Source organism: Petromyzon marinus (genome assembly GCF_048934315.1).
Source record: "Petromyzon marinus isolate PM22_M1 ecotype Great Lakes invasive population chromosome 75 unlocalized genomic scaffold, UKy_Petmar_22M1.pri1.0 chr75_unloc.5, whole genome shotgun sequence".
Taxonomy (NCBI): Eukaryota; Metazoa; Chordata; class Hyperoartia; order Petromyzontiformes; family Petromyzontidae; genus Petromyzon; species Petromyzon marinus.
In genome coordinates, this window is record NW_027422617.1 from 203,962 (window position 1) to 225,000 (window position 21,039).

The 21,039-nt window shown below is 52.5% G+C and overlaps 1 long non-coding RNA gene across 2 annotated transcripts in view; it reads left to right on the forward strand.

Annotated features, from left to right (window-relative positions):
* Positions 1-6,113: 6,113 nt before the first annotated feature.
* Positions 6,114-21,039, forward strand: part of LOC142908178 (uncharacterized) — a 37,197-nt gene continuing 22,271 nt past the window's right edge. The window contains exon 1 of one of the 2 annotated variants that reach the window (XR_012931629.1): positions 6,114-7,851. This is a non-coding gene — a long non-coding RNA (uncharacterized LOC142908178). The remainder of the gene's footprint in view (positions 7,852-21,039) is intronic. The other variant, XR_012931628.1, reaches the window with a different exon arrangement.

Sequence of the window (21,039 nt, forward strand, 5' to 3'; positions counted from 1 at the left end):
CACCACCATCACCACCATCACCACGACCACCACCATCACCACCATCACCATGACCATCACCATCACCATCACGACCATCACCACCATCACCACCATCATGACCACCACCACCATGACCACCACCATCATGACCACCACCACCATGACCACCATCACCACCACCATGACCACCATGACCACCATCACCACCACCATGATCACCACCACCACCACCATGACCACCACCACCATGACCACCATCACCACCATCACCACCACCATCACCACCCAGCGTGGCTGCCACCTCCCTAGTGGCGATGTGGACTACTAGACACCAACACTGCACCAGGTACTCATTTGAGGCTGAGTCGACCTAGGGAAGGCCCGGGACCGGTTCAGATAATCGTCACTGGTGTTGGCCGTGAGCGGGAATCGAACCCGGGTCGCCAGGTTCATAGCACAGCGTAGCGCTAACCGCTACACTACCACTCCCCATACACACACAGACACACACCCACAGACACACACAGACACACCCCCACACAACCACGCACACAGACACACACACACACCCACAGACACACACCCACAGACATACTCCCACAGACACACCCCCACACACCCCCACACACACAGACACACCCCCACAGACACACCCCCACACACACCCACAGACACACACAACCACACACACAACCACACACACACCTCCACACACACCTCCACACACACACAACCACACACACCACACAACCACACACACCACACACAACCACACACACACACACTTCCAAATAGGTGAATAGCCCTCTACTCTCTACACGAGTGGTTCTCAACCCGGGGGTTTACGGAACCCACGACCTCCTCAACCCCCCCCTCCTCACCCCTCCTCACCCCTCCTCACCCCTCCTCACCCCCCCCTCCTCACCCCCTCCTCACCCCCCCCCCCTGACCCCCCCTCCTCCTCACCCCCCTGATACCATCACCGCCATCGGCAGATAGTGATGGTGATGATGATGGTTGGTAAATGATGATGGTGGTTGGTAGATGGTGATGGTGATGATGGTAGATGGTGATGATGGTGGTTGGTAGATGGTGATGATGGTAGATGATGATGGTGATGATGGTTGGTAGATGGTGATGGTGTTGATGGTTGGTAGATGGGGATGGTGATGATGGTAGATGGTGATGATGGTTGGTAGATGGTGATTGGTAGATGGTGATGATGGTGGTTGGTAGATGGTGATGATGGTAGATGATGATGGTGATGATGGTTGGTAGATGGTGATGGTGATGATGATGATGGTGATGGTTGGTAGATGGTGATGATGGTGATGATGGTTGGTAGATGGTGATGGTGATGATGGTGGTTGGTAGATGGTGATGATGGTTGGTAGATGGTGATGATGGTTGGTAGATGGTGATGATGGTTGGTAGATGGTGATGATGGTGGTTGGTAGATGGTGATGATGGTTGGTAGATGATGGTAGATGGTGATGGTGATGATGGTTGGTAGATGGTGATGGTGATGATGGTTGGTAGATGGTGATGATGGTGGTTGGTAGATGGTGATGATGGTTGGTAGATGATGGTAGATGGTGATGATGGTTGGTAGATGGTGATGATGGTTGGTAGATGGTGATGGTGATGATGGTTGGTAGATGGTGATGGTGATGATGGTTGATAGGTGGTGATGGTGATGATGGTTGGTAGATGGTGATGGTGATGATGGTTGGTAGATGGTGATGATGGTTGGTAGATGGTGATGGTGATGGTTGGTAGATTGTGATGATGGTTGGCAAGTGATAATGGTTGGTAAATGATGATGATGATGGTGTTGATGGTTGGTAGATGGTGATGGTATTGATGGTTGGTAGATGGTGATGGTTGGTTGATGGTGATGATGGTGGTGGTAATAATGATGATGGTGGTAATAATGATGATGGTGGTGGTAATAATGATGATGGTGATGGTGGTGGTAATAATGATGGTGGTGATGGTCGGCAGATTGCGATGATGGTATCGGTCGTTGTTTAACAACAGCAGCAGCAGTAGTAGTATTATCTGCCTAGTAGCTCGTTAGCTCGTGATCTGGGTGCGTGAGATTCCCCCCTCTGTGTGTGTGTCCGTGCGTGGAGCTTGAATCTAGCAGCGCGTGTTGTATATAAATTATCGGAGGCAGTGTCTCCTCCATAAATTATTCTCGCAGACTATTTGGAGCAAATTCACGGATAATAATAAAGATAAGGCTCTTCTTCTTTGCAGACGCGCGACTCGCCCGGCTGCTGTGGATGAGTGAGTGGATGAGCGGGTGAGTGGTTAAGTGAGTGGTTGAGTGAGTGGGTGAGTGAGTGGTTAAGTGAGTGGGTGAGTGGTTAAGTGAGTGGGTGAGTGGTTAAGTGAGTGGGTGAGCGGTTGAGTGAGTGGGTGAGCGGGTGAGTGGGTAAGCGGTTGAGTGAGTGGGTGAGCGGTTAAGTGAGTGGGTGAGCGGGTGAGTCAGTGGGTGAGCGGTTAAGTGAGTGGGTGAGCGGGTGAGTGAGTGGGTGAGCGGTTAAGTGAGTGGGTGAGCGGGTGAGTGAGTGGGTGAGCGGTTGAGTGAGTGGTTGAGTGAGTGGGTGAGCGGTTGAGTGAGTGGTTAAGTGAGTGGTTAAGTGAGTGGGTGAGTGGTTAAGTGAGTGGTTAAGTGAGTGAGTGGTTAAGTGAGTGGGTGAGCGGTTAAGTGAGTGGTTAAGTGAGTGGGTGAGCGGTTAAGTGAGTGGGTGAGCAGTTGAGTGGTTAAGTGAGCGGGTGAGCGGTTAAGTGAGTGGTTAAGTGAGTGGGTGAGTGAGTGTGTGAGCGGTTAAGTGAGTGGGCGAGCGGTTAAGTGAGTGAGTGAGTGGTTAAGTGAGTGGGTGAGCGGTTAAGTGAGCGGGTGTGAGTGGGTGAGCGGTTAAGTGAGTGGGTGAGCGGGTGAGTGGTTAAGTGAGTGGGTGAGTGGTTAAGTGGTTAAGTGAGTGAGTGAGCGGTTAAGTGAGTGGGTGAGCGGTTAAGTGAGTGGTTAAGTGAGTGGGTGAGCGGTTAAGTGATTTGGTGAGCGGTTAAGTGAGTGGTTAAGTGAGTGGGTGAGCAGTTAAGTGAGTAGGTGACCAGTTAAGTGAGCGGTTAAGTGAGTGGGTGAGCGGTTAAGTGAGTGGTTAAGTGAGTGGGTGAGCGGGTGAGTGGTTAAGTGAGTGGGTGAGTGGTTAAGCGAGTGGGTGAGCGGTTAAGTGAGTGGGTGAGCGGTTAAGCGAGTGGGTGAGCGGTTAAGCGAGTGGGTGAGTGGTTAAGTGAGTGGTTGAGCGGTTAAGCGAGTGGTTAAGTGAGTGGGTGAGCGGTTGAGTGAGTGGGTGAGCGGTTGAGTGAGTGGGTGAGCGGGTGAGTGGGTGGTTAAGTAAGTGGGTGAGTGGTTAAGTGAGTGGGTGAGCGGTTAAGTGAGTGGGTGAGCGGTTAAGTGGTTAAGTGAGTGGGTGAGCGGTTAAGTGAGTGGTTAAGTGAGTGGGTGACCAGTTAAGTGAGCGGTTAAGTGAGTAGGTGAGCAGTTAAGTGAGTGGGTGAGCGGTTAAGTGAGTGGTTAAGTGAGTGGGTGAGCGGGTGAGTGGTTAAGTGAGTGGGTGAGTGGTTAAGTGAGTGGGTGAGTGGTTAAGTGAGTGGGTGAGTGGTTAAGCGAGCGAGTGAGTGAGTGAGCGGGTGAGTGAGTGGGTGAGCGGTTGAGTGGGTGAACGGTTGAGTGAGTGGGTGAGCGGGTGAGTGGGTGGTTAAGTGAGTGGATGAGCGGTTGAGTGAGTGGGTGAATGGTTAAGTGAGCGGGTGAGTGAGTGGGTGAGCGGTTAAGCGAGTGGGTGAGCGATTAAGTGAGTGGGTGAGCGGTTAAGCGAGTGGGTGAGCGGTTAAGTGAGTGGGTGAGCAGTTGAGTGGTTGAGCAGTTGAGTGGTTAAGTGAGTGGGTGAGTGGTTAAGTGAGTGGGTGAGCGGTTAAGTGGTTAAGTGAGTGGGTGAGTGGTTAAGTGAGTGGTTGAGCGGTTAAGCGAGCGGTTAAGTGAGTGGGTGCGCGGTCAAGTGAATCGGTGAGTGGTTAAGTGAGTGGGTGAGTGGTTAAGCGAGCGAGTGAGTGAGTGAGCGGGTGAGTGAGTGGGTGAGCGGTTGAGTGGGTGAACGGTTGAGTGAGTGGGTGAGCGGGTGAGTGGGTGGTTAAGTGAGTGGATGAGCGGTTGAGTGAGTGGGTGAATGGTTAAGTGAGCGGGTGAGTGAGTGGGTGAGCGGTTAAGCGAGTGGGTGAGCGATTAAGTGAGTGGGTGAGCGGTTAAGCGAGTGGGTGAGCGGTTAAGTGAGTGGGTGAGCAGTTGAGTGGTTGAGCAGTTGAGTGGTTAAGTGAGTGGGTGAGTGGTTAAGTGAGTGGGTGAGCGGTTAAGTGGTTAAGTGAGTGGGTGAGTGGTTAAGTGAGTGGTTGAGCGGTTAAGCGAGCGGTTAAGTGAGTGGGTGCGCGGTCAAGTGAATCGGTGAGCGGTTAAGTGAGTGGGTGAGCGGTTAAGTGGTTAAGTGAGCGGTTAAGTGGTTAAGTGAGTGGGTGAGCGGTTAAGTGAGTGGGTGAGCGGTGAAGTGGTTAAGTGAGTGGGTGAGCGTTTAAGTGAGTGGGTGCGCGGATTAGTGGTTGAGTGAGTGGGTGAGCGGTTGAGTGAGTGGTTAAGTGAGTGGGTGAGCGGGTGAGTGGTTAAGTGAGTGGGTGAGTGGTTAAGTGAGTGGGTGAGCGGTTAAGTGAGTGGGTGAGCGGTTAAGTGAGCGGGTGAGCGGTTAAGTGAGTGGGTGAGCGGTTAAGCGAGTGGGTGAGCGGTTAAGCGAGTGGGTGAGCGGTTAAGTGAGTGGGTGAGCGGTTAAGTTAGTGGGTGAGTGGTTAAGTGAGCGGGTGAATGGTTAAGTGAGTGGGTGAGCGGTTAAGTGAGCGGGTGAGTGGTTAAGTGAGCGGGTGAGTGGTTAAGTGAGTGGGTGAGCGGTTAAGTGAGTGGGTGAGTGGTTAAGTGAGTGGGTGAGCGGTTAAGTGAGTGGGTGCGCGGTTGAGTGGTTAAGTGAGTGGTTGAGTGAGTGGGTGAGTGGTTAAGTGAGTGGGTGCGCGGTTGAGTGAGTGGGTGAGTGGTTAAGTGAGTGGGTGAGCGGTTGAGTGGTTAAGTGAGTGGGTGAGTGGTTAAGTGAGTGGATGAGCGGTTAAGTGAGTATGAGCGGTTAAGTGAGTGGGTGAGCGGTTAAGAGAGTGGTTAAGCGAGTGGTTAAGTGAGTGGGTGAGCGGTTAATTGAGTGGGTGAGCGGTTAAGTGGTTAAGTGAGTGGATGAGTGGTTAAGTAAGTGGTTAAGTGAGTGGGTGAGCGGTTAAGTGAGTGGGTGAGCGGTTAAGAGAGTGGTTAAGTGAGTGGTTAAGTGAGTGGGTGAGCGGTTAAGTGAGTGTGTGAGCACTTAAGTGATTGGGTGAGCGGTTGAGTGGTTAAGTGGTTAAGCGAGTGGTTAAGTGAGTGGGTGAGCGGTTAAGTGAGTGGGTGAGTGGTTAAGTGATTAAGCAAGTGGTTAAGTGAGTGGGTGAGCGGTTAAGTGAGTGGTTAAGTGAGTGGGTGACCAGTTAAGTGAGTGGGTGAGCGGTTAAGTGAGTGGTTAAGTGGTTAAGCGAGTGGTTAAGTGAGTGGGTGAGCGGTTGAGTGGTTAAGTGAGTGGTTAAGTAGTTAAGCGAGTGGTTAAGTGGTTAAGCGAGTGATTAAGTGAGTGGATGAGCGGTTAAGTGAGTTTGTGAGTGGTTAAGTGAGTGGTTGAGTGAGTAGTGGAGTGAATGAGTGGGTGGATGAGTGAGTGAATGGGTGAGTTAGTGGGTGAGTGAGTGGGTGACTCAGTGAGTGGAGTGAGTGACTGAGTAAGTAAGTGAGTGGGTGGATGGGTGAATGAGTGAATGGGCGAGTTAGTGGGTGAGTGGGTGGTTGAATGATTGGGTGAGTGAGTGAATGGGTGAGTTAGTGGGTGAGTGGGTGGGTGGTTGAGTGAGTGAGTGAATGGGTGAGTTAGTGGGTGAGTGAGTGGGTGAGTGAGTGGGTGGATGAGTGTGTGAGTGAGTGTGTGAGTGAGTGGGTGAGTGAGTGGGTGAGTGAGTGGGTGGATGAGTGGGTGGATGAGTGAGTGAGTGAATGGGTGAGTTAGTGGGTGAGTGAGTGGGTGAGTGCGTGAATGGTTGAGTGATTGAATGAGTGGTGGGTGACTGAATGAGTGAGTGAACGAAACACCGCGGCATGCAAATGAGATGCTAATCACGCGAGAAAGGCGACGCGTCACCCATTGTGGATGCCACGCCCCCAACCACTCCCCCCTCATTCACTTCTCACTCGCTACCACCCGCGAGTGAGTGAGTGACTCATACAGTGGGTGAGTGACTCATACAGTGGGTGAGTGAGTGACTCATACAGTGAGTGACTGAGTGAGGGACTCATACAGTGGGTGAGTGGGTGACTCATACAATGGTTGAGTGAGTGGGTGAGTGAGTGGTTGAGTGTGAGTGAGTCTTTGAGTGGTTTAGTGAGTGACTCATACAGTGGGTGAGTGAGTGACTCGGTGAGTGACTCATACAGTGGGTGAGTGAGTGACTCATACAGTGGGTGAGTGAGTGACTCATACAGTGAGTGAGTGATTCATACAGTGGGTCAGTGAGTGACTGACTCATACAGTGGATCAGTGAGTGGGTGAGTGAGTGGTTGAGTGAGTGACTCATACAGTGGGTGAGTGACTGACTGAGTGACTGACTGAGTGAGTGAAGTGATTGAGCTAGTGACTGAGTGAGTGACTGAGCGAGTGACTCTGAGTGAGTGACTGAGTGAGTGACTGCGTAAGCGAGTGAGTGACTGAATGAGTGAGTGACTGACTGACTCACTGACTGAGTGACTGACCGAGTGAGTGACTGAGTGAGTGACTGAGTGAGTGACTGAGTAACTGAGTGACTGAGTTAGTAAGCAAGTGAGTGACTGACTGAGTAAGCAAGTGAGTGACTGAGTGACTGAATGAGTGAGTGACTGAGTAACTGAGTGACTGACTGAGTAACTGACTGAGTGACTGACTGAGTGAGTAACTGACTGACTGAGTGACTGACTGAGTAACTGACTGAGTGAGTAACTGACTGAGTGACTGAGTAACTGACTGACTGAGTAACTGACTGACTGAGTGACTGACTGAGTGGCTGAGTTACTGAGTGACTGACTGATTGAGTAAGCGAGTGAGTGACTGATTGAGTAACTGACTGATTGAGTTACTGAGTGACTGACTGAGTGAGTAACTGACTGATTGAGTTACTGAGTGACTGACTAACTGAGTGAGTGACTGAGTGAGTAACTGACTGATTGAGTTACTGAGTGACTGACTGAGTGAGTAACTGACTGAGTGACTGACTGAGTGGCTGAGTTACTGAGTAACTGAGTAAGCGAGTGAGTGACTGATTGAGTAACTGAGTGACTGACTGAGTAACTGACTGATTGAGTGACTGAGTGAGTAACTGACTGATTGAGTGACTGACTGATTGAGTTACTGAGTGACTGAATAACTGAGTGAGTGACTGAGTGACTGACTGACTGAGTGACTGACTGAGTTACTGAGTGACTGAGTAAGCGAGTGAGTGACTGATTGAGTTACTGAGTGACTGACTGACTGATTGAGTGACTGACTGAGTGAGTGACTGACTGACTGAGTAACTGATTGAGTGAGTGACTGACTGAGTGACTGACTGACTGATTAAGTGACTCACCCACACCACCACCACCACTTATCTCCCGCCACGATCCTCCTCCTCATCACGTCCGGGAAGGATCAAGATCAGCCATGGACGAGACCGCCTCCTGTACAGGTTAGCGCTCTAATTAACACATCTTCATAAAGCCCCCTCACAACATACTCGCGATGTTAGTTGCCTCCTTAAACAATAACAACAATAACATTACGCAGCGTAACAAAGCCACGATACATTGTTAACAAACGGGGGCCTTTTTAAACTTAGCCTCCCCGAAATTGTCCGGATTCGTGTGGGCGCCGCACGCAAAGTTTGAGAGAGATTTGATGTGTGTTAGTTAGTTATTGTAAATGTGTTTAGATATGTTTAAAAGTTGTGAAGAGGAGGGGGGTAGAGGGGACTTAAGGCGCTGATTGTGTCCGTGTCTTTTGGTTTGTTTACGATGTTAAAAGTGTTGATTTTGTCGGAAAGTGTGAGGGAGAAAATGTTGCGTTTTAGTGTCGATTTGTGTTGATTTTGTCGGAAAGTGTGAGGGAGAAAATGTTGCGTTTTAGTGTCGATTTGTGTTGATTTTGTCGGAAAGTGTGAGAGAGAAAATGTGTTTTAGTGTCGATTTGTGTTGATTTTGTTGAAAGTGTGAGGGAGAAAATGTGTTTTAGTGTCGATTTGTGTTGATTTTGTCGAAAGTGTGAGGGAGAAAATGTGTTTTAGTGTCGATTTTGTTGAAAGTGTGAGGGAGAAAATGTGTTTTAGTGTCGATTTGTGTTGATTTTGTTGAAAGTGTGAGGGGGAATGTTGTTGTTTGGGTGACGTTTTAGTGTCGATTTGTGTTGATTTTGTTGAAAGTGTGAGGGGAATGTTGTGTGGGTGACGTTTTAGTGTCGATTTGTGTTGATTTTGTTGAAAGTGTGAGGGGAATGTTGTGTGGGTGTCGTTTTAGTGTCGATTTGTGTTGATTTTGTTGAAAGTGTGAGGGGAATGTTGTGTGGGTGTCGTTTTAGTGTCGATTTGTGTTGATTTTGTTGAAAGTGTGAGGGGAATGTTGTGTGGGTGTCGTTTTAGTGTCGATTTGTGTTAATTTTGTCGAAAGTGTTAAGTCCCCTCTACCCTCCCCCCTCCTCTTCACAACTCTCGATACTTTAGCGTGGACGTCTTTATTTAAATGTTTCGCGTTTATTCAAAGTGTGAGGAGGTGGTGGTGGTGAGGGTAGGGGTAGGGTTGGAAACTACGAGGCGACTTGTCCACGTCGTCACCTTTATTTTACGGTCTTCGTGTTTATTTAATCATTTTCGTGAGGACAAATAAAAACCTCGCACTTTGCCCGTTTTATTTACGATTTTTAGTGTTAAAGTTGTTCAAAGAGGCGAGCGGCAAAAACAAAAAACTTAACTTCACTTTTTTCTCGGTTCTAACTTCGATCGTTTAAACAACTTTAAGCAACTTTTAAGCAACTTTAACCCACGTTACAGTCACCGTACTGTAGAACCGCACTGTACGCCAAAGCCCGCGGCTGATTTCGACGATAAAAATGTTTTATTTTTAATAATAATAAAAAAATACACGATCGCTTTTCGCTCTGCCCGGCCCCCTTCTAACGGAGCCTTTAAAGTGCCGTTCGGTTTTGGGTTAGAAAAAAACTTTTAAACGCCCGGCTTTTTTAAAAAATAAAAAAATATATTTAAAAAAAACGCATACAGTGGACACTTTGACGCCAACATTAACATCGCGCATAAATTATGCAAACACGCCCCACCCCCTCCCGCCCCCCAATTGGACAACAGGCAATCGGCGATCTCCCGCATATATTATGCAAATGAAGCCCTACAAAAACTAAAGGGCGGGGGGGCAAATTGCGCATAGATTATGATAATTTATGTTAATGGTACCCGACCACCCTGTTCAAAGTCTGGCCAAAGTTTTGGTTCCACTTCCTGCATTGTTCTGACGTGGAGTCTTGAATCGCACGCTCGCTAAGAACAATAAACAGCTCCTCACCCACCCACTCGCTCACCAACTCGCTCAACAACTCACTCACCAACTCGCCCACTCACCAACTCGCCCACTCACCAACTCGCCCACTCACCAACTCGCCCACTCACCAACTCGCCCACTCACCAACTCGCCCACTCACCAACTCGCCCACTCACCAACTCGCCCACTCACCAACTCGCTCACTCACCAACTCGCTCACTCACCAACTCGCTCACCAACTCGCTCACCAACTCGCTCACCAACTCACTCACCAACTCGCTCACTCACCAACTCGCTCACCCACTCACAAACTCGCTCACCAACTCACCCACCCACCCACTCACCCACCCATCCACTCACCCACCCACCCACTCACCCACCCACTCACCCACCCACTCACTCACCCACCCACTCACCCACCCACTCACCCACCCACTCACTCACCCACCCACTCACTCACCCACTCACCCACCCACTCACCCACTCACTCACCAACTCGCTCACCAATTCACTCACCAACTCACCCACTCACTCACCAACTCGCTCACTCACTCACCAATTCACTCCGACTGATGGTGTCGAGTGAACTCGTGCAGCCAGCTATGGCTCTAGGATTTGGTGTTACATGTTATAATTTATGTAGTTTATTGTAAAAATTCGCTCACAGTCCCTGTGATCACTGTTACGTTGCAATTATGGCTTTATTTTTTGGTGATTTCGAAAACAAGTTTTGGTTTGGACATGTTTGTTTTGTTGTAGTACAGAGTTTAGACCGATGGCCTTAATCTAAGTTGTCTTGTGGTTGTTGTTATTGTTGTGTGACTTGCATCCCACTGGGATTTTTTTGCACGCAGCGTTGGTGTAACGGTGCTTTTTTCAGGAATATTTTGCTGTGTTTTTTTTGCATGGATTTTCTGTTTGCACAGTCAACACGTAGTCACTTGAAGATGTTTTTTCTTGTTCGTGTTTTTGTTTTTTTTTGCTTGTTGTGGTTGCACTCCGATTCAAGAGCCGAATGGCTCACAGGGCTATACCAAAATAAATAAACTGGAAAAAAAAAAACTGAAACTGAAACCAACTCACTCACCAACTCACTCACTCACTAACTCATCAAGTCAGTCACACAGTCACCCACTCGCTCACCCACTCGCTCACCCACTCACCCACCCACCCACTCACTCACCAACTCGCTCACCCACTCACCAACTCGCTCACCAACTCACCCAGCCACTCACTCACCCACTCACCCACCCATTCACTCACCCACTCACTCACCAACTCGCTCACTCACTCACCAACTCGCTCACTCACTCACCAGCTCGCTCACCAACTCACTAACTCATGAAGTCAGTCACACAGTCACCCACTCGCTCACCCACTCGCTCACCCACTCACCCACCCACTCACTCACCAACTCACTCACCAACTCACTCACCCACTCACTAACTCATAAAGTCAATCACACACCAACTCACCCGCCCACTCGCTCACACACCAACTCACCCACCCACTCAGTCAGCCACTCGCTCACCCACCCACTCAGTCACCCACTCACCCACCCACTCACTCACCAACTCGCTCACTCACCACCTCGCTCACTCACCAACTCACTCACCAACTCACTCACTCACTAACTCATAAAGTCAGTCACACAGTCATTCAGTCACCCACTCACCCACCCACTCAGTCACCCACTCAGTCACCCACTCACCCAACCACTCACTAACTCACCCACTCACTCACCAACTCACTCACTCACCAACTCGCTCACTCACTCACCAGCTCGCTCACCAACTCACTAACTCATGAAGTCAGTCACACAGTCACCCACTCGCTCACCCACTCGCTCACCCACTCACCCACCCACTCACTCACCAACTCACTCACCAACTCACTCACCCACTCACTAACTCATAAAGTCAATCACACACCAACTCACCCGCCCACTCGCTCACACACCAACTCACCCACCCACTCAGTCAGCCACTCGCTCACCCACCCACTCAGTCACCCACTCACCCACCCACTCACTCACCAACTCGCTCACTCACCACCTCGCTCACTCACCAACTCACTCACCAACTCACTCACTCACTAACTCATAAAGTCAGTCACACAGTCATTCAGTCACCCACTCACCCACCCACTCAGTCACCCACTCAGTCACCCACTCACCCAACCACTCACTAACTCACCCACTCACTCACCAACTCACTCACCCACCCACTCACTCATAAAGTCACTCACACAGTCACCCACTCACTCACCAACTCACTCACCCACACACTCACTCATAAAGTCACTCACACACTCACCCACTCACTCACCAACTCACTCACCCACCCACTCACTCATAAAGTCACTCACACACTCACCCACTCACTCACCAACTCACTCACCCACCCACTCACTCATAAAGTCACTCACACACTCACCCACTCACTCACCAACTCACCAACTCAGTCACCCACTCGCCCACCCACTCACTAACTCATCAAATCAGTCACTCAGTCAACCACTTACCTACTCACTCACCCACTCGCTCACTCACTCACCCACTAACCCACTCAACCACTCACCCACTCACCTCACTCAGCCACCCAATTAACTACCCACTCACCCACTCACCACACTCACCCACTCGCTCACCCACTCACTAACTCATCAAGTCAGTCACACACCAACTCACCCACCAACTCGGTCACCCACTAGCTCACCCACTCAGTCACTCCCTCACTAACTCACCAACTCAGTCATCCACTCACTCAAAGTCAGTCACACACTCACCAACTCAGTCACCCACCCACTCAGCCACTCACTCACCCACCCACTCACTCATAAAGTCAGTCACTCACCGACTCACACAATCACCCACCTACTCATTCACCCACTCACTCATGCACGTACTCACCCTCTCAACCACTCACTCACCCATTCACTCACCCACTCACTGACTCATAAAATCACTCACTTACCCACCCACTCACTCACCGACTCACACAATCACCCACCCACTCACTCATTCACCCACTCAGTCATGCACGTACTCACCCACTCAACCACTCACTCACCCATTCACTCACCCACTCACTGACTCATAAAGTCACTCATTTACCCACCCACTCACTCACCGACTCACACAATCACCCACTCACTCATTCACCCACTCAGTCATGCACGTACTCACCCACTCAACCACTCACTCACCCATTCACTCACCCACTCACTGACTCATAAAATCACTCACTTCCCCACCCACTCACTCACCGACTCACACAATCACCCACCCACTCACTCATTCACCCACTCAGTCATGCACGTACTCACCCACTCAACCACTCACTCACCCATTCACTAACCCACTCACTGACTCATAAAGTCACTCATTTACCCACCCACTCACTCACCGACTCACACAATCACCCACCCACTCACTCATGCACGTACTCACCCTCTCAACCACTCACTCACCCATTCACTCACACACACTCACCCACACTCACCCACTCACTGACTCATAAGTCACTCACCCACCCACTCACTCACCGACTCACACAATCACTCACCCACTCACTAATCAAGTAACTCACTCACCGACTCGCACAATAATTCACCCTCACACTTATACATACAAAGACGAAGATCCCCCGTATAGCCTTAACAGACTGTAGGGGCAAGTGCTGTTAGCGAGCACCTATGAAGGCCGGAACGGTACACGAGGGGGTGGGTGGCCAGCACCACGCCCGACCGCCTTTGTCTTCCCAGTGGCGATGTTTACACACCGCACCAGGTACTCATTTGAGGCCGAGTCGACCTAGGGGAGGCCCAGGACCGGTTCAGATAATCGTCACGTGGTGGTGTTGGCCGTGAGCGGGAATCGAACCCGGGTCGCCAGATTCATAGCGCAGTGTAGCGCTAACCGTTACACTATCGCTCCCACTCAGTCACGCACTCACTCACCCACTCACTGAACCACTCACCCACTCACTCATCAAGTCACTCACTCATACACACACCCACACACTCATTCACTCACTCACTCAGACACTCACTCAAGTCACTCGCTCACCAACTCGCTCAAATACTCACTCACGCGTCAAGTTACTCACCACCTCACTCACCCACCCCAATAACTCATCAAGTCACTCACTCACTCATACACACACACTCATTCACTCACTCAGACACTCACTCAAGTTGCTCACCAACTCGCTCAAATACTCACTCACGCGTCAAGTTACTTACCACCTCACTCAAACCCACCCCAACAACTCATCAAGTCAATCACTCATACACACACACACTCATTCACTCACTCAGACACTCACTCAAGTCACTCACCAACTCACTCAAATACTCAATCATCAAGTCATTCACTCATACACACACGCACTCATTCACTCACTCAGACACTCACTCATACACCCACACACTCATTCACTCACTCAGACACTCACTCAAGTCGCTCACCAACTCGCTCAAATGCTCACTCACGCGTCAAGTTACTCACCACCTCACTCACCCACCCACTCACTCATCAAGTCAATCACTCATACACACACACTCATTCACTCACTCAGACACTCACTCAAGTCGCTCACCAACTCGCTCAAATACTCACTCATCAAGTTACTCACCACCTCACTCACCCACCCACTCACTCATCAAGTCACTCACTCATACACACACACACTCATTCACTCACTCAGACACTCACTCAAGTTGCTCACCAACTCACTCAAATACTCACTCACGCGTCAAGTTACTCACCACCTCACTCAAACCCACCCCAACAACTCATCAAGTCAATCACTCATACACACACACACTCATTCACTCACTCAGACACTCACTCATACACACACACACTCATTCACTCATCAAGTCACTCACTCATACACACACACTCATTCACTCACTCACTCAGACACTCACTCAAGTCACTCACCAACTCACTCAAATACTCACTCACGTGTGAAGTTACTCACCACCTCACTCACCCACCCAATAACTCATCAAGTCACTCACTCATACACACACACACTCATTCACTCACTCAGACACTCACTCAAGTCGCTCACCAACTCACTCAAATACTCTCTCACGCGTCAAGTTACTCACCACCTCACCCACCCACTCACTCATCAAGTCACTCACTCATACACACACACACTCATTCACTCACTCAGACACTCACTCAAATTGCTCACCAGCTCGCTCAAATACTCACTCACGCGTCAAGTTACTCACCACCTCACTCACCCACCCACTCACTCATCAAGTCACTCACTCATACACACACACACTCATTCACTCACTCAGACACTCACTCAAGTTGCTCACCAACTCACTCAAATACTCACTCACACGTCAAGTTACTCACCACCTCACTCACACCCTCGCTCGCCCCCTCGCTCACCCCCTCGCTCGCCCCCTCGCTCGCCCCCTCGCTCGCCCCCTCGCTCACCCCCTCGCTCACCTTCTCACTCGCCCCCTCGCTCACCACCTCACTCACCCCCTCGCTCGCCCCCTCGCTCGCCCTCTCGCTCGCCCCCTCGCTCGCCCCCTCGCTCGCCCCCTCGCTCGCCCTCTCGCTCGCCCCCTCGCTCGCCCTCTCGCTCGCCCCCTCGCTCGCCCCTTCGCCCGCCCCCTCGCTCGCCCCCTCGCTCACCCCCTCGCTCACCTTCTCACTCGCCCCCTCGCTCGCCCCCTCGCTCGCCCCCTCGCTCGCCCTCTCGCTCGCCCCCTCGCTCGCCCTCTCGCTCGCCCCCTCGCTCGCCCCTTCGCCCGCCCCCTCGCTCGCCCCCTCGCTCACCCCCTCGCTCACCTTCTCACTCGCCCCCTCGCTCGCCCTCTCGCTCGCCCCCTCGCTCGCCCCCTCGCTCGCCCCCTCGCTCGCCCCCTCGCTCGCCCCCTCGCTCGCCCTCTCGCTCGCCCTCTCGCTCGCCCTCTCGCTCGCCCCCTCGCTCGCCCTCTCGCTCGCCTTCTCACTCGGCCCCTCGCTCGCCCCCTCACTCGCCCCCTCGCTCACCCCCTCGCTCACCCCCTCGCTCACCTTCTCACTCGGCCCCTCGCTCGCCCCCTCGCTCGCCCCCTCGCTCACCTTCTCACTCGCCCCCTCGCTCGCCCTCTCACTCACCCCCTCGCTCACCCCCTCGCTCACCCCCTCGCTCGCCCCCTCGCTCGCCCCCTCGCTCGCCCCCTCGCTCACCACCTCGCTCACCCCCTCGCTCACCCCCTCGCTCACCTTCTCACTCGCCCCCTCGCTCGCCCCCTCGCTCGCCCCCTCGCTCACCACCTCACTCACCCACCCACTCACTCATCAAGTCAATCACTCATACACACACACTCATTCACTCACTCAGACACTCACTCAAGTCGCTCACCAACTCGCTCAAATACTCACTCATCAAGTTACTCACCACCTCACTCACCCACCCACTCACTCATCAAGTCACTCACTCATACACACACACACTCATTCACTCACTCAGACACTCACTCAAGTTGCTCACCAACTCACTCAAATACTCACTCACGCGTCAAGTTACTCACCACCTCACTCAAACCCACCCCAACAACTCATCAAGTCAATCACTCATACACACACACACTCATTCACTCACTCAGACACTCACTCATACACACACACACTCATTCACTCATCAAGTCACTCACTCATACACACACACTCATTCACTCACTCACTCAGACACTCACTCAAGTCACTCACCAACTCACTCAAATACTCACTCACGTGTGAAGTTACTCACCACCTCACTCACCCACCCAATAACTCATCAAGTCACTCACTCATACACACACACACTCATTCACTCACTCAGACACTCACTCAAGTCGCTCACCAACTCACTCAAATACTCTCTCACGCGTCAAGTTACTCACCACCTCACCCACCCACTCACTCATCAAGTCACTCACTCATACACACACACACTCATTCACTCACTCAGACACTCACTCAAATTGCTCACCAGCTCGCTCAAATACTCACTCACGCGTCAAGTTACTCACCACCTCACTCACCCACCCACTCACTCATCAAGTCACTCACTCATACACACACACACTCATTCACTCACTCAGACACTCACTCAAGTTGCTCACCAACTCACTCAAATACTCACTCACACGTCAAGTTACTCACCACCTCACTCACACCCTCGCTCGCCCCCTCGCTCACCCCCTCGCTCGCCCCCTCGCTCGCCCCCTCGCTCGCCCCCTCGCTCACCCCCTCGCTCACCTTCTCACTCGCCCCCTCGCTCACCACCTCACTCACCCCCTCGCTCGCCCCCTCGCTCGCCCTCTCGCTCGCCCCCTCGCTCGCCCCCTCGCTCGCCCCCTCGCTCGCCCTCTCGCTCGCCCCCTCGCTCGCCCTCTCGCTCGCCCCCTCGCTCGCCCCTTCGCCCGCCCCCTCGCTCGCCCCCTCGCTCACCCCCTCGCTCACCTTCTCACTCGCCCCCTCGCTCGCCCCCTCGCTCGCCCCCTCGCTCGCCCTCTCGCTCGCCCCCTCGCTCGCCCTCTCGCTCGCCCCCTCGCTCGCCCCTTCGCCCGCCCCCTCGCTCGCCCCCTCGCTCACCCCCTCGCTCACCTTCTCACTCGCCCCCTCGCTCGCCCTCTCGCTCACCCCCTCGCTCGCCCCCTCGCTCGCCCCCTCGCTCGCCCCCTCGCTCGCCCTCTCGCTCGCCCTCTCGCTCGCCCTCTCGCTCGCCCCCTCGCTCGCCCTCTCGCTCGCCTTCTCACTCGCCCCCTCGCTCGCCCCCTCACTCGCCCCCTCGCTCACCCCCTCGCTCACCCCCTCGCTCACCTTCTCACTCGGCCCCTCGCTCGCCCCCTCGCTCGCCCCCTCGCTCGCCCTCTCGCTCGCCCTCTCGCTCGCCCTCTCGCTCGCCCCCTCGCTCGCCCTCTCGCTCGCCTTCTCACTCGCCCCCTCGCTCGCCCCCTCACTCGCCCCCTCGCTCACCCCCTCGCTCACCCCCTCGCTCACCTTCTCACTCGGCCCCTCGCTCGCCCCCTCGCTCGCCCCCTCGCTCACCTTCTCACTCGCCCCCTCGCTCGCCCTCTCACTCACCCCCTCGCTCACCCCCTCGCTCGCCCCCTCGCTCGCCCCCTCGCTCGCCCCCTCGCTCGCCCCCTCGCTCGCCCCCTCGCTCACCCCCTCGCTCGCCCCCTCGCTCACCCCCTCGCTCGCCCCCTCGCTCGCCCCCTCGCTCGCCCCGTCGCTCGCCCCCTCGCTCGCCCCCTCGCAGCCGACGCGGAGCCGCTGATGCGCGCCCCCTCCCCGCCCCCGCGGGCCGATTTATCCCCCGGCTGCGGCTCAGCGCTCGCTGCGCCGTGCACGGCGCTCGGCTTGGCCGACGGCGGCTACACCTGCGGGCGATTGTAGCCCGGCGGCGGCGGCGGCGGGAACGCCGCGGCTGACGCGGGCGGTGTTGTGTCCTCACGTGAACGGGCGCCGCGTGGCTCCGTCACGCGGTCGCTCCGTCACGCGGTCGCTCCGTCACACGGTCACCACGCTACACGGTCATCACGTCACACGGTCACCACGCTACACGGTCATCACGTCACACGGTCACCATGCTACACAGTCACCACGTCACACGGTCGCCACGTCACACGGTCGCCACGCTACACGGTCAACACGCCACACGGTCACCACGCCACACGGTCAACACGCTACACGGTCACCACGCTACACAGTCACCACGCTACACGGTCACCACGTCACACGGTCACCATGCTACACAGTCACCACGTCACACAGTCACCACGCTACACAGTCACCACGCTACACAGTCGCCACGCTACACAGTCACCACGCTACACAGTCGCCACGCTACACAGTCACCACGCTACACAGTCACCACGCTACACAGTCACCACGTCACACAGTCGCCACGCTACACGGTCACCACGTCACACGGTCACCACACTACACAGTCACCACGCTACACAGTCACCACGCTACACAGTCACCACGCTACACAGTCACCACGCTACTCAGTCACCACGCTACTCAGTCACAATGCTACACAGTTGCTCCGTCACACAGTCACCACACTACACAGTCACCAATCTACACAGTCGCCATGTCACACAGTCACCACGCTACACAGTCGCCACGCTACACAGTCACCACGCTACACAGTCGCTCCGCTACACAGTCGTTCCACTACGCGGTCGCTCCACACACAAATCGCTGACGCAGCACCGATGCTAGATTTAAAGCTTTCGTGACTGCTAGGATCCATACTCTTTGGTTCTTTTGGGTAAAGTCACCACGTAGGTGAAAATAAAATAACAAAAAATCACGACGTTTCGGCCACAACACAAGCGGCCTTCATCAGGTGAAGGGGACGCGACCCGTCTGGTAGGACAGCGCTGGAGTGGGAGAAGCCACGCTTAGATCACGACCTTTAAGCTGTGTGAGAAGAAAACAAAGCGCCTTGACAAAGGAATTAGCATATAATTTAGCATTTAAATGGCTCATTGAAATAGCTAAGTTAAAGTATACACATCCGCAGAGGTACCCCTTGACAAAGGAATTAGCATAGAATTGAAATAGCTGAGTGATTAGCTTGTAACTGGTCACAGAAATAGCTATCTTCTTTGGTTCTTTCGGTAAAGCCACGTAGAATGAGAATAAAATAATAAATTGATAACATAAAATAACACAATAATATTCTCACGACGTTTCGGCCACAACACAAGCGGCCTTCATCAGGTGAAGGGACCAGACTGTCTGGTAGGACAGCGCCTCCAGCGCTAATTACTAATCTACAACTCATTACTAATCATAACCATTAACTGATTACCAATCGATTATATAATTACAATACCCCCCCCTCCGCCTCAAATCACTGCACCTGAAATGGGTTAAATGATGACGATGTCACACTACTGCTGTTGCTCTATTTTAAGACCGGGAGCAAGTGGAGAGGGCTTTACCATTCTGGCGAATTGCCCGATGACGATGATGATGATGCTGGGGATGTAATTACCAGCGAAACGTCGATACTACTCAAATACTGTTAAACGTTGTTGATTCACTCTTGAACAACATCACCGGTATGGGGCTAAAGTAGCGAACTATTTTCGTCTTGGGTCAACGTGACGCTTTTTTTGCTGTTGTTGTTGTTGCGGATTGGCCGTGTCGGGTGGCGGAGGGGTTTCCGACACATTTATAAACAACGCGATCCAACCCCCACCCCTCCTCCCTCCCCCCCCCCCCCCAAAAAAAAAACAAAAAAACACTTTATTACGAAAATTAATGAAAACAGGACGTGATGAAAGAAAATTCTCACGACGTTTCGGCCGCATCACGAGCGGCCTTCTTCAGGTGAAGGCACAGATCTGTGGGGGACGACAGAGCTTCCGTGGACACCCGCGTCGTTTAAGCTGGGTGGGAGGAGGGGAGGGGAGGAGCGGAGCGGAGCGGAGCGGAGCGGAGCGCCTCGGCAAAAAAAGGGGGTTCACGTGTCGAACAGGAGAATTCGGCACTGGAGCAACCCATGCCAATGTGTTGCATCAGCAGGGTGTCAAAAGTCAGAAATTAGCAGGACGCCGCCAGGCGTCCTGCTATCGGCAGCGTCCACCGAAGCTCTGCCGTCCCGACGGTTGTGTTCCGTCGCCTGAAGAGGGCTGCCCGTGTTTGCGGCCGAAACGTCGCGAGAATTTAAATTTTTGTTACGTTTTATTTTTTTTTATCAGTTCCTCGGTTCCCTTCTCACGCGGTGGTGACGTCGCCGAAAGAAGCAACAGGATGAATCCATGCGGTCACGGAAGCTTTAATGAAATCGAAATCAGTCAATTGTTGTAGGAATAGGTTTTATCCTTTTAACTGGCACACAAAAACTGATAAACCTTTATTCAAGGCATCGTGTTTTGCAATAACCACAACACAAGCAGTCAAAATGCAAACAAAAAAGACAACTCTGATAATATTATTGGCACTGTCCTTGAATTTGATTGGTCCACACCCGAGACAGCTTTTCTTAGAGCCCCTTTAGTCTCCATTGGTGTTGGACCAGAAGACGCCAAAAGGCGTACAACTCAATGATTTTCGATTTCAAGAGAAACAACAAAATAATAAATATATATAAAACAATACAAAAAATTCTCACGACGTTTCGACCGTTTGAGTTATGGTCGAAACGTCGTGAGAATTTTTTATTGTTTTATATATATTTTATTATTTTGTTGTTTCCCTTCAACGTGGTGACTTTACCGACAAGAACTAAGAATATGAATTACTGCAGTCACGAAAGCTTTAAATCAAAACGTCCTGACTCGTTTAAATGTTTTCATTGTAG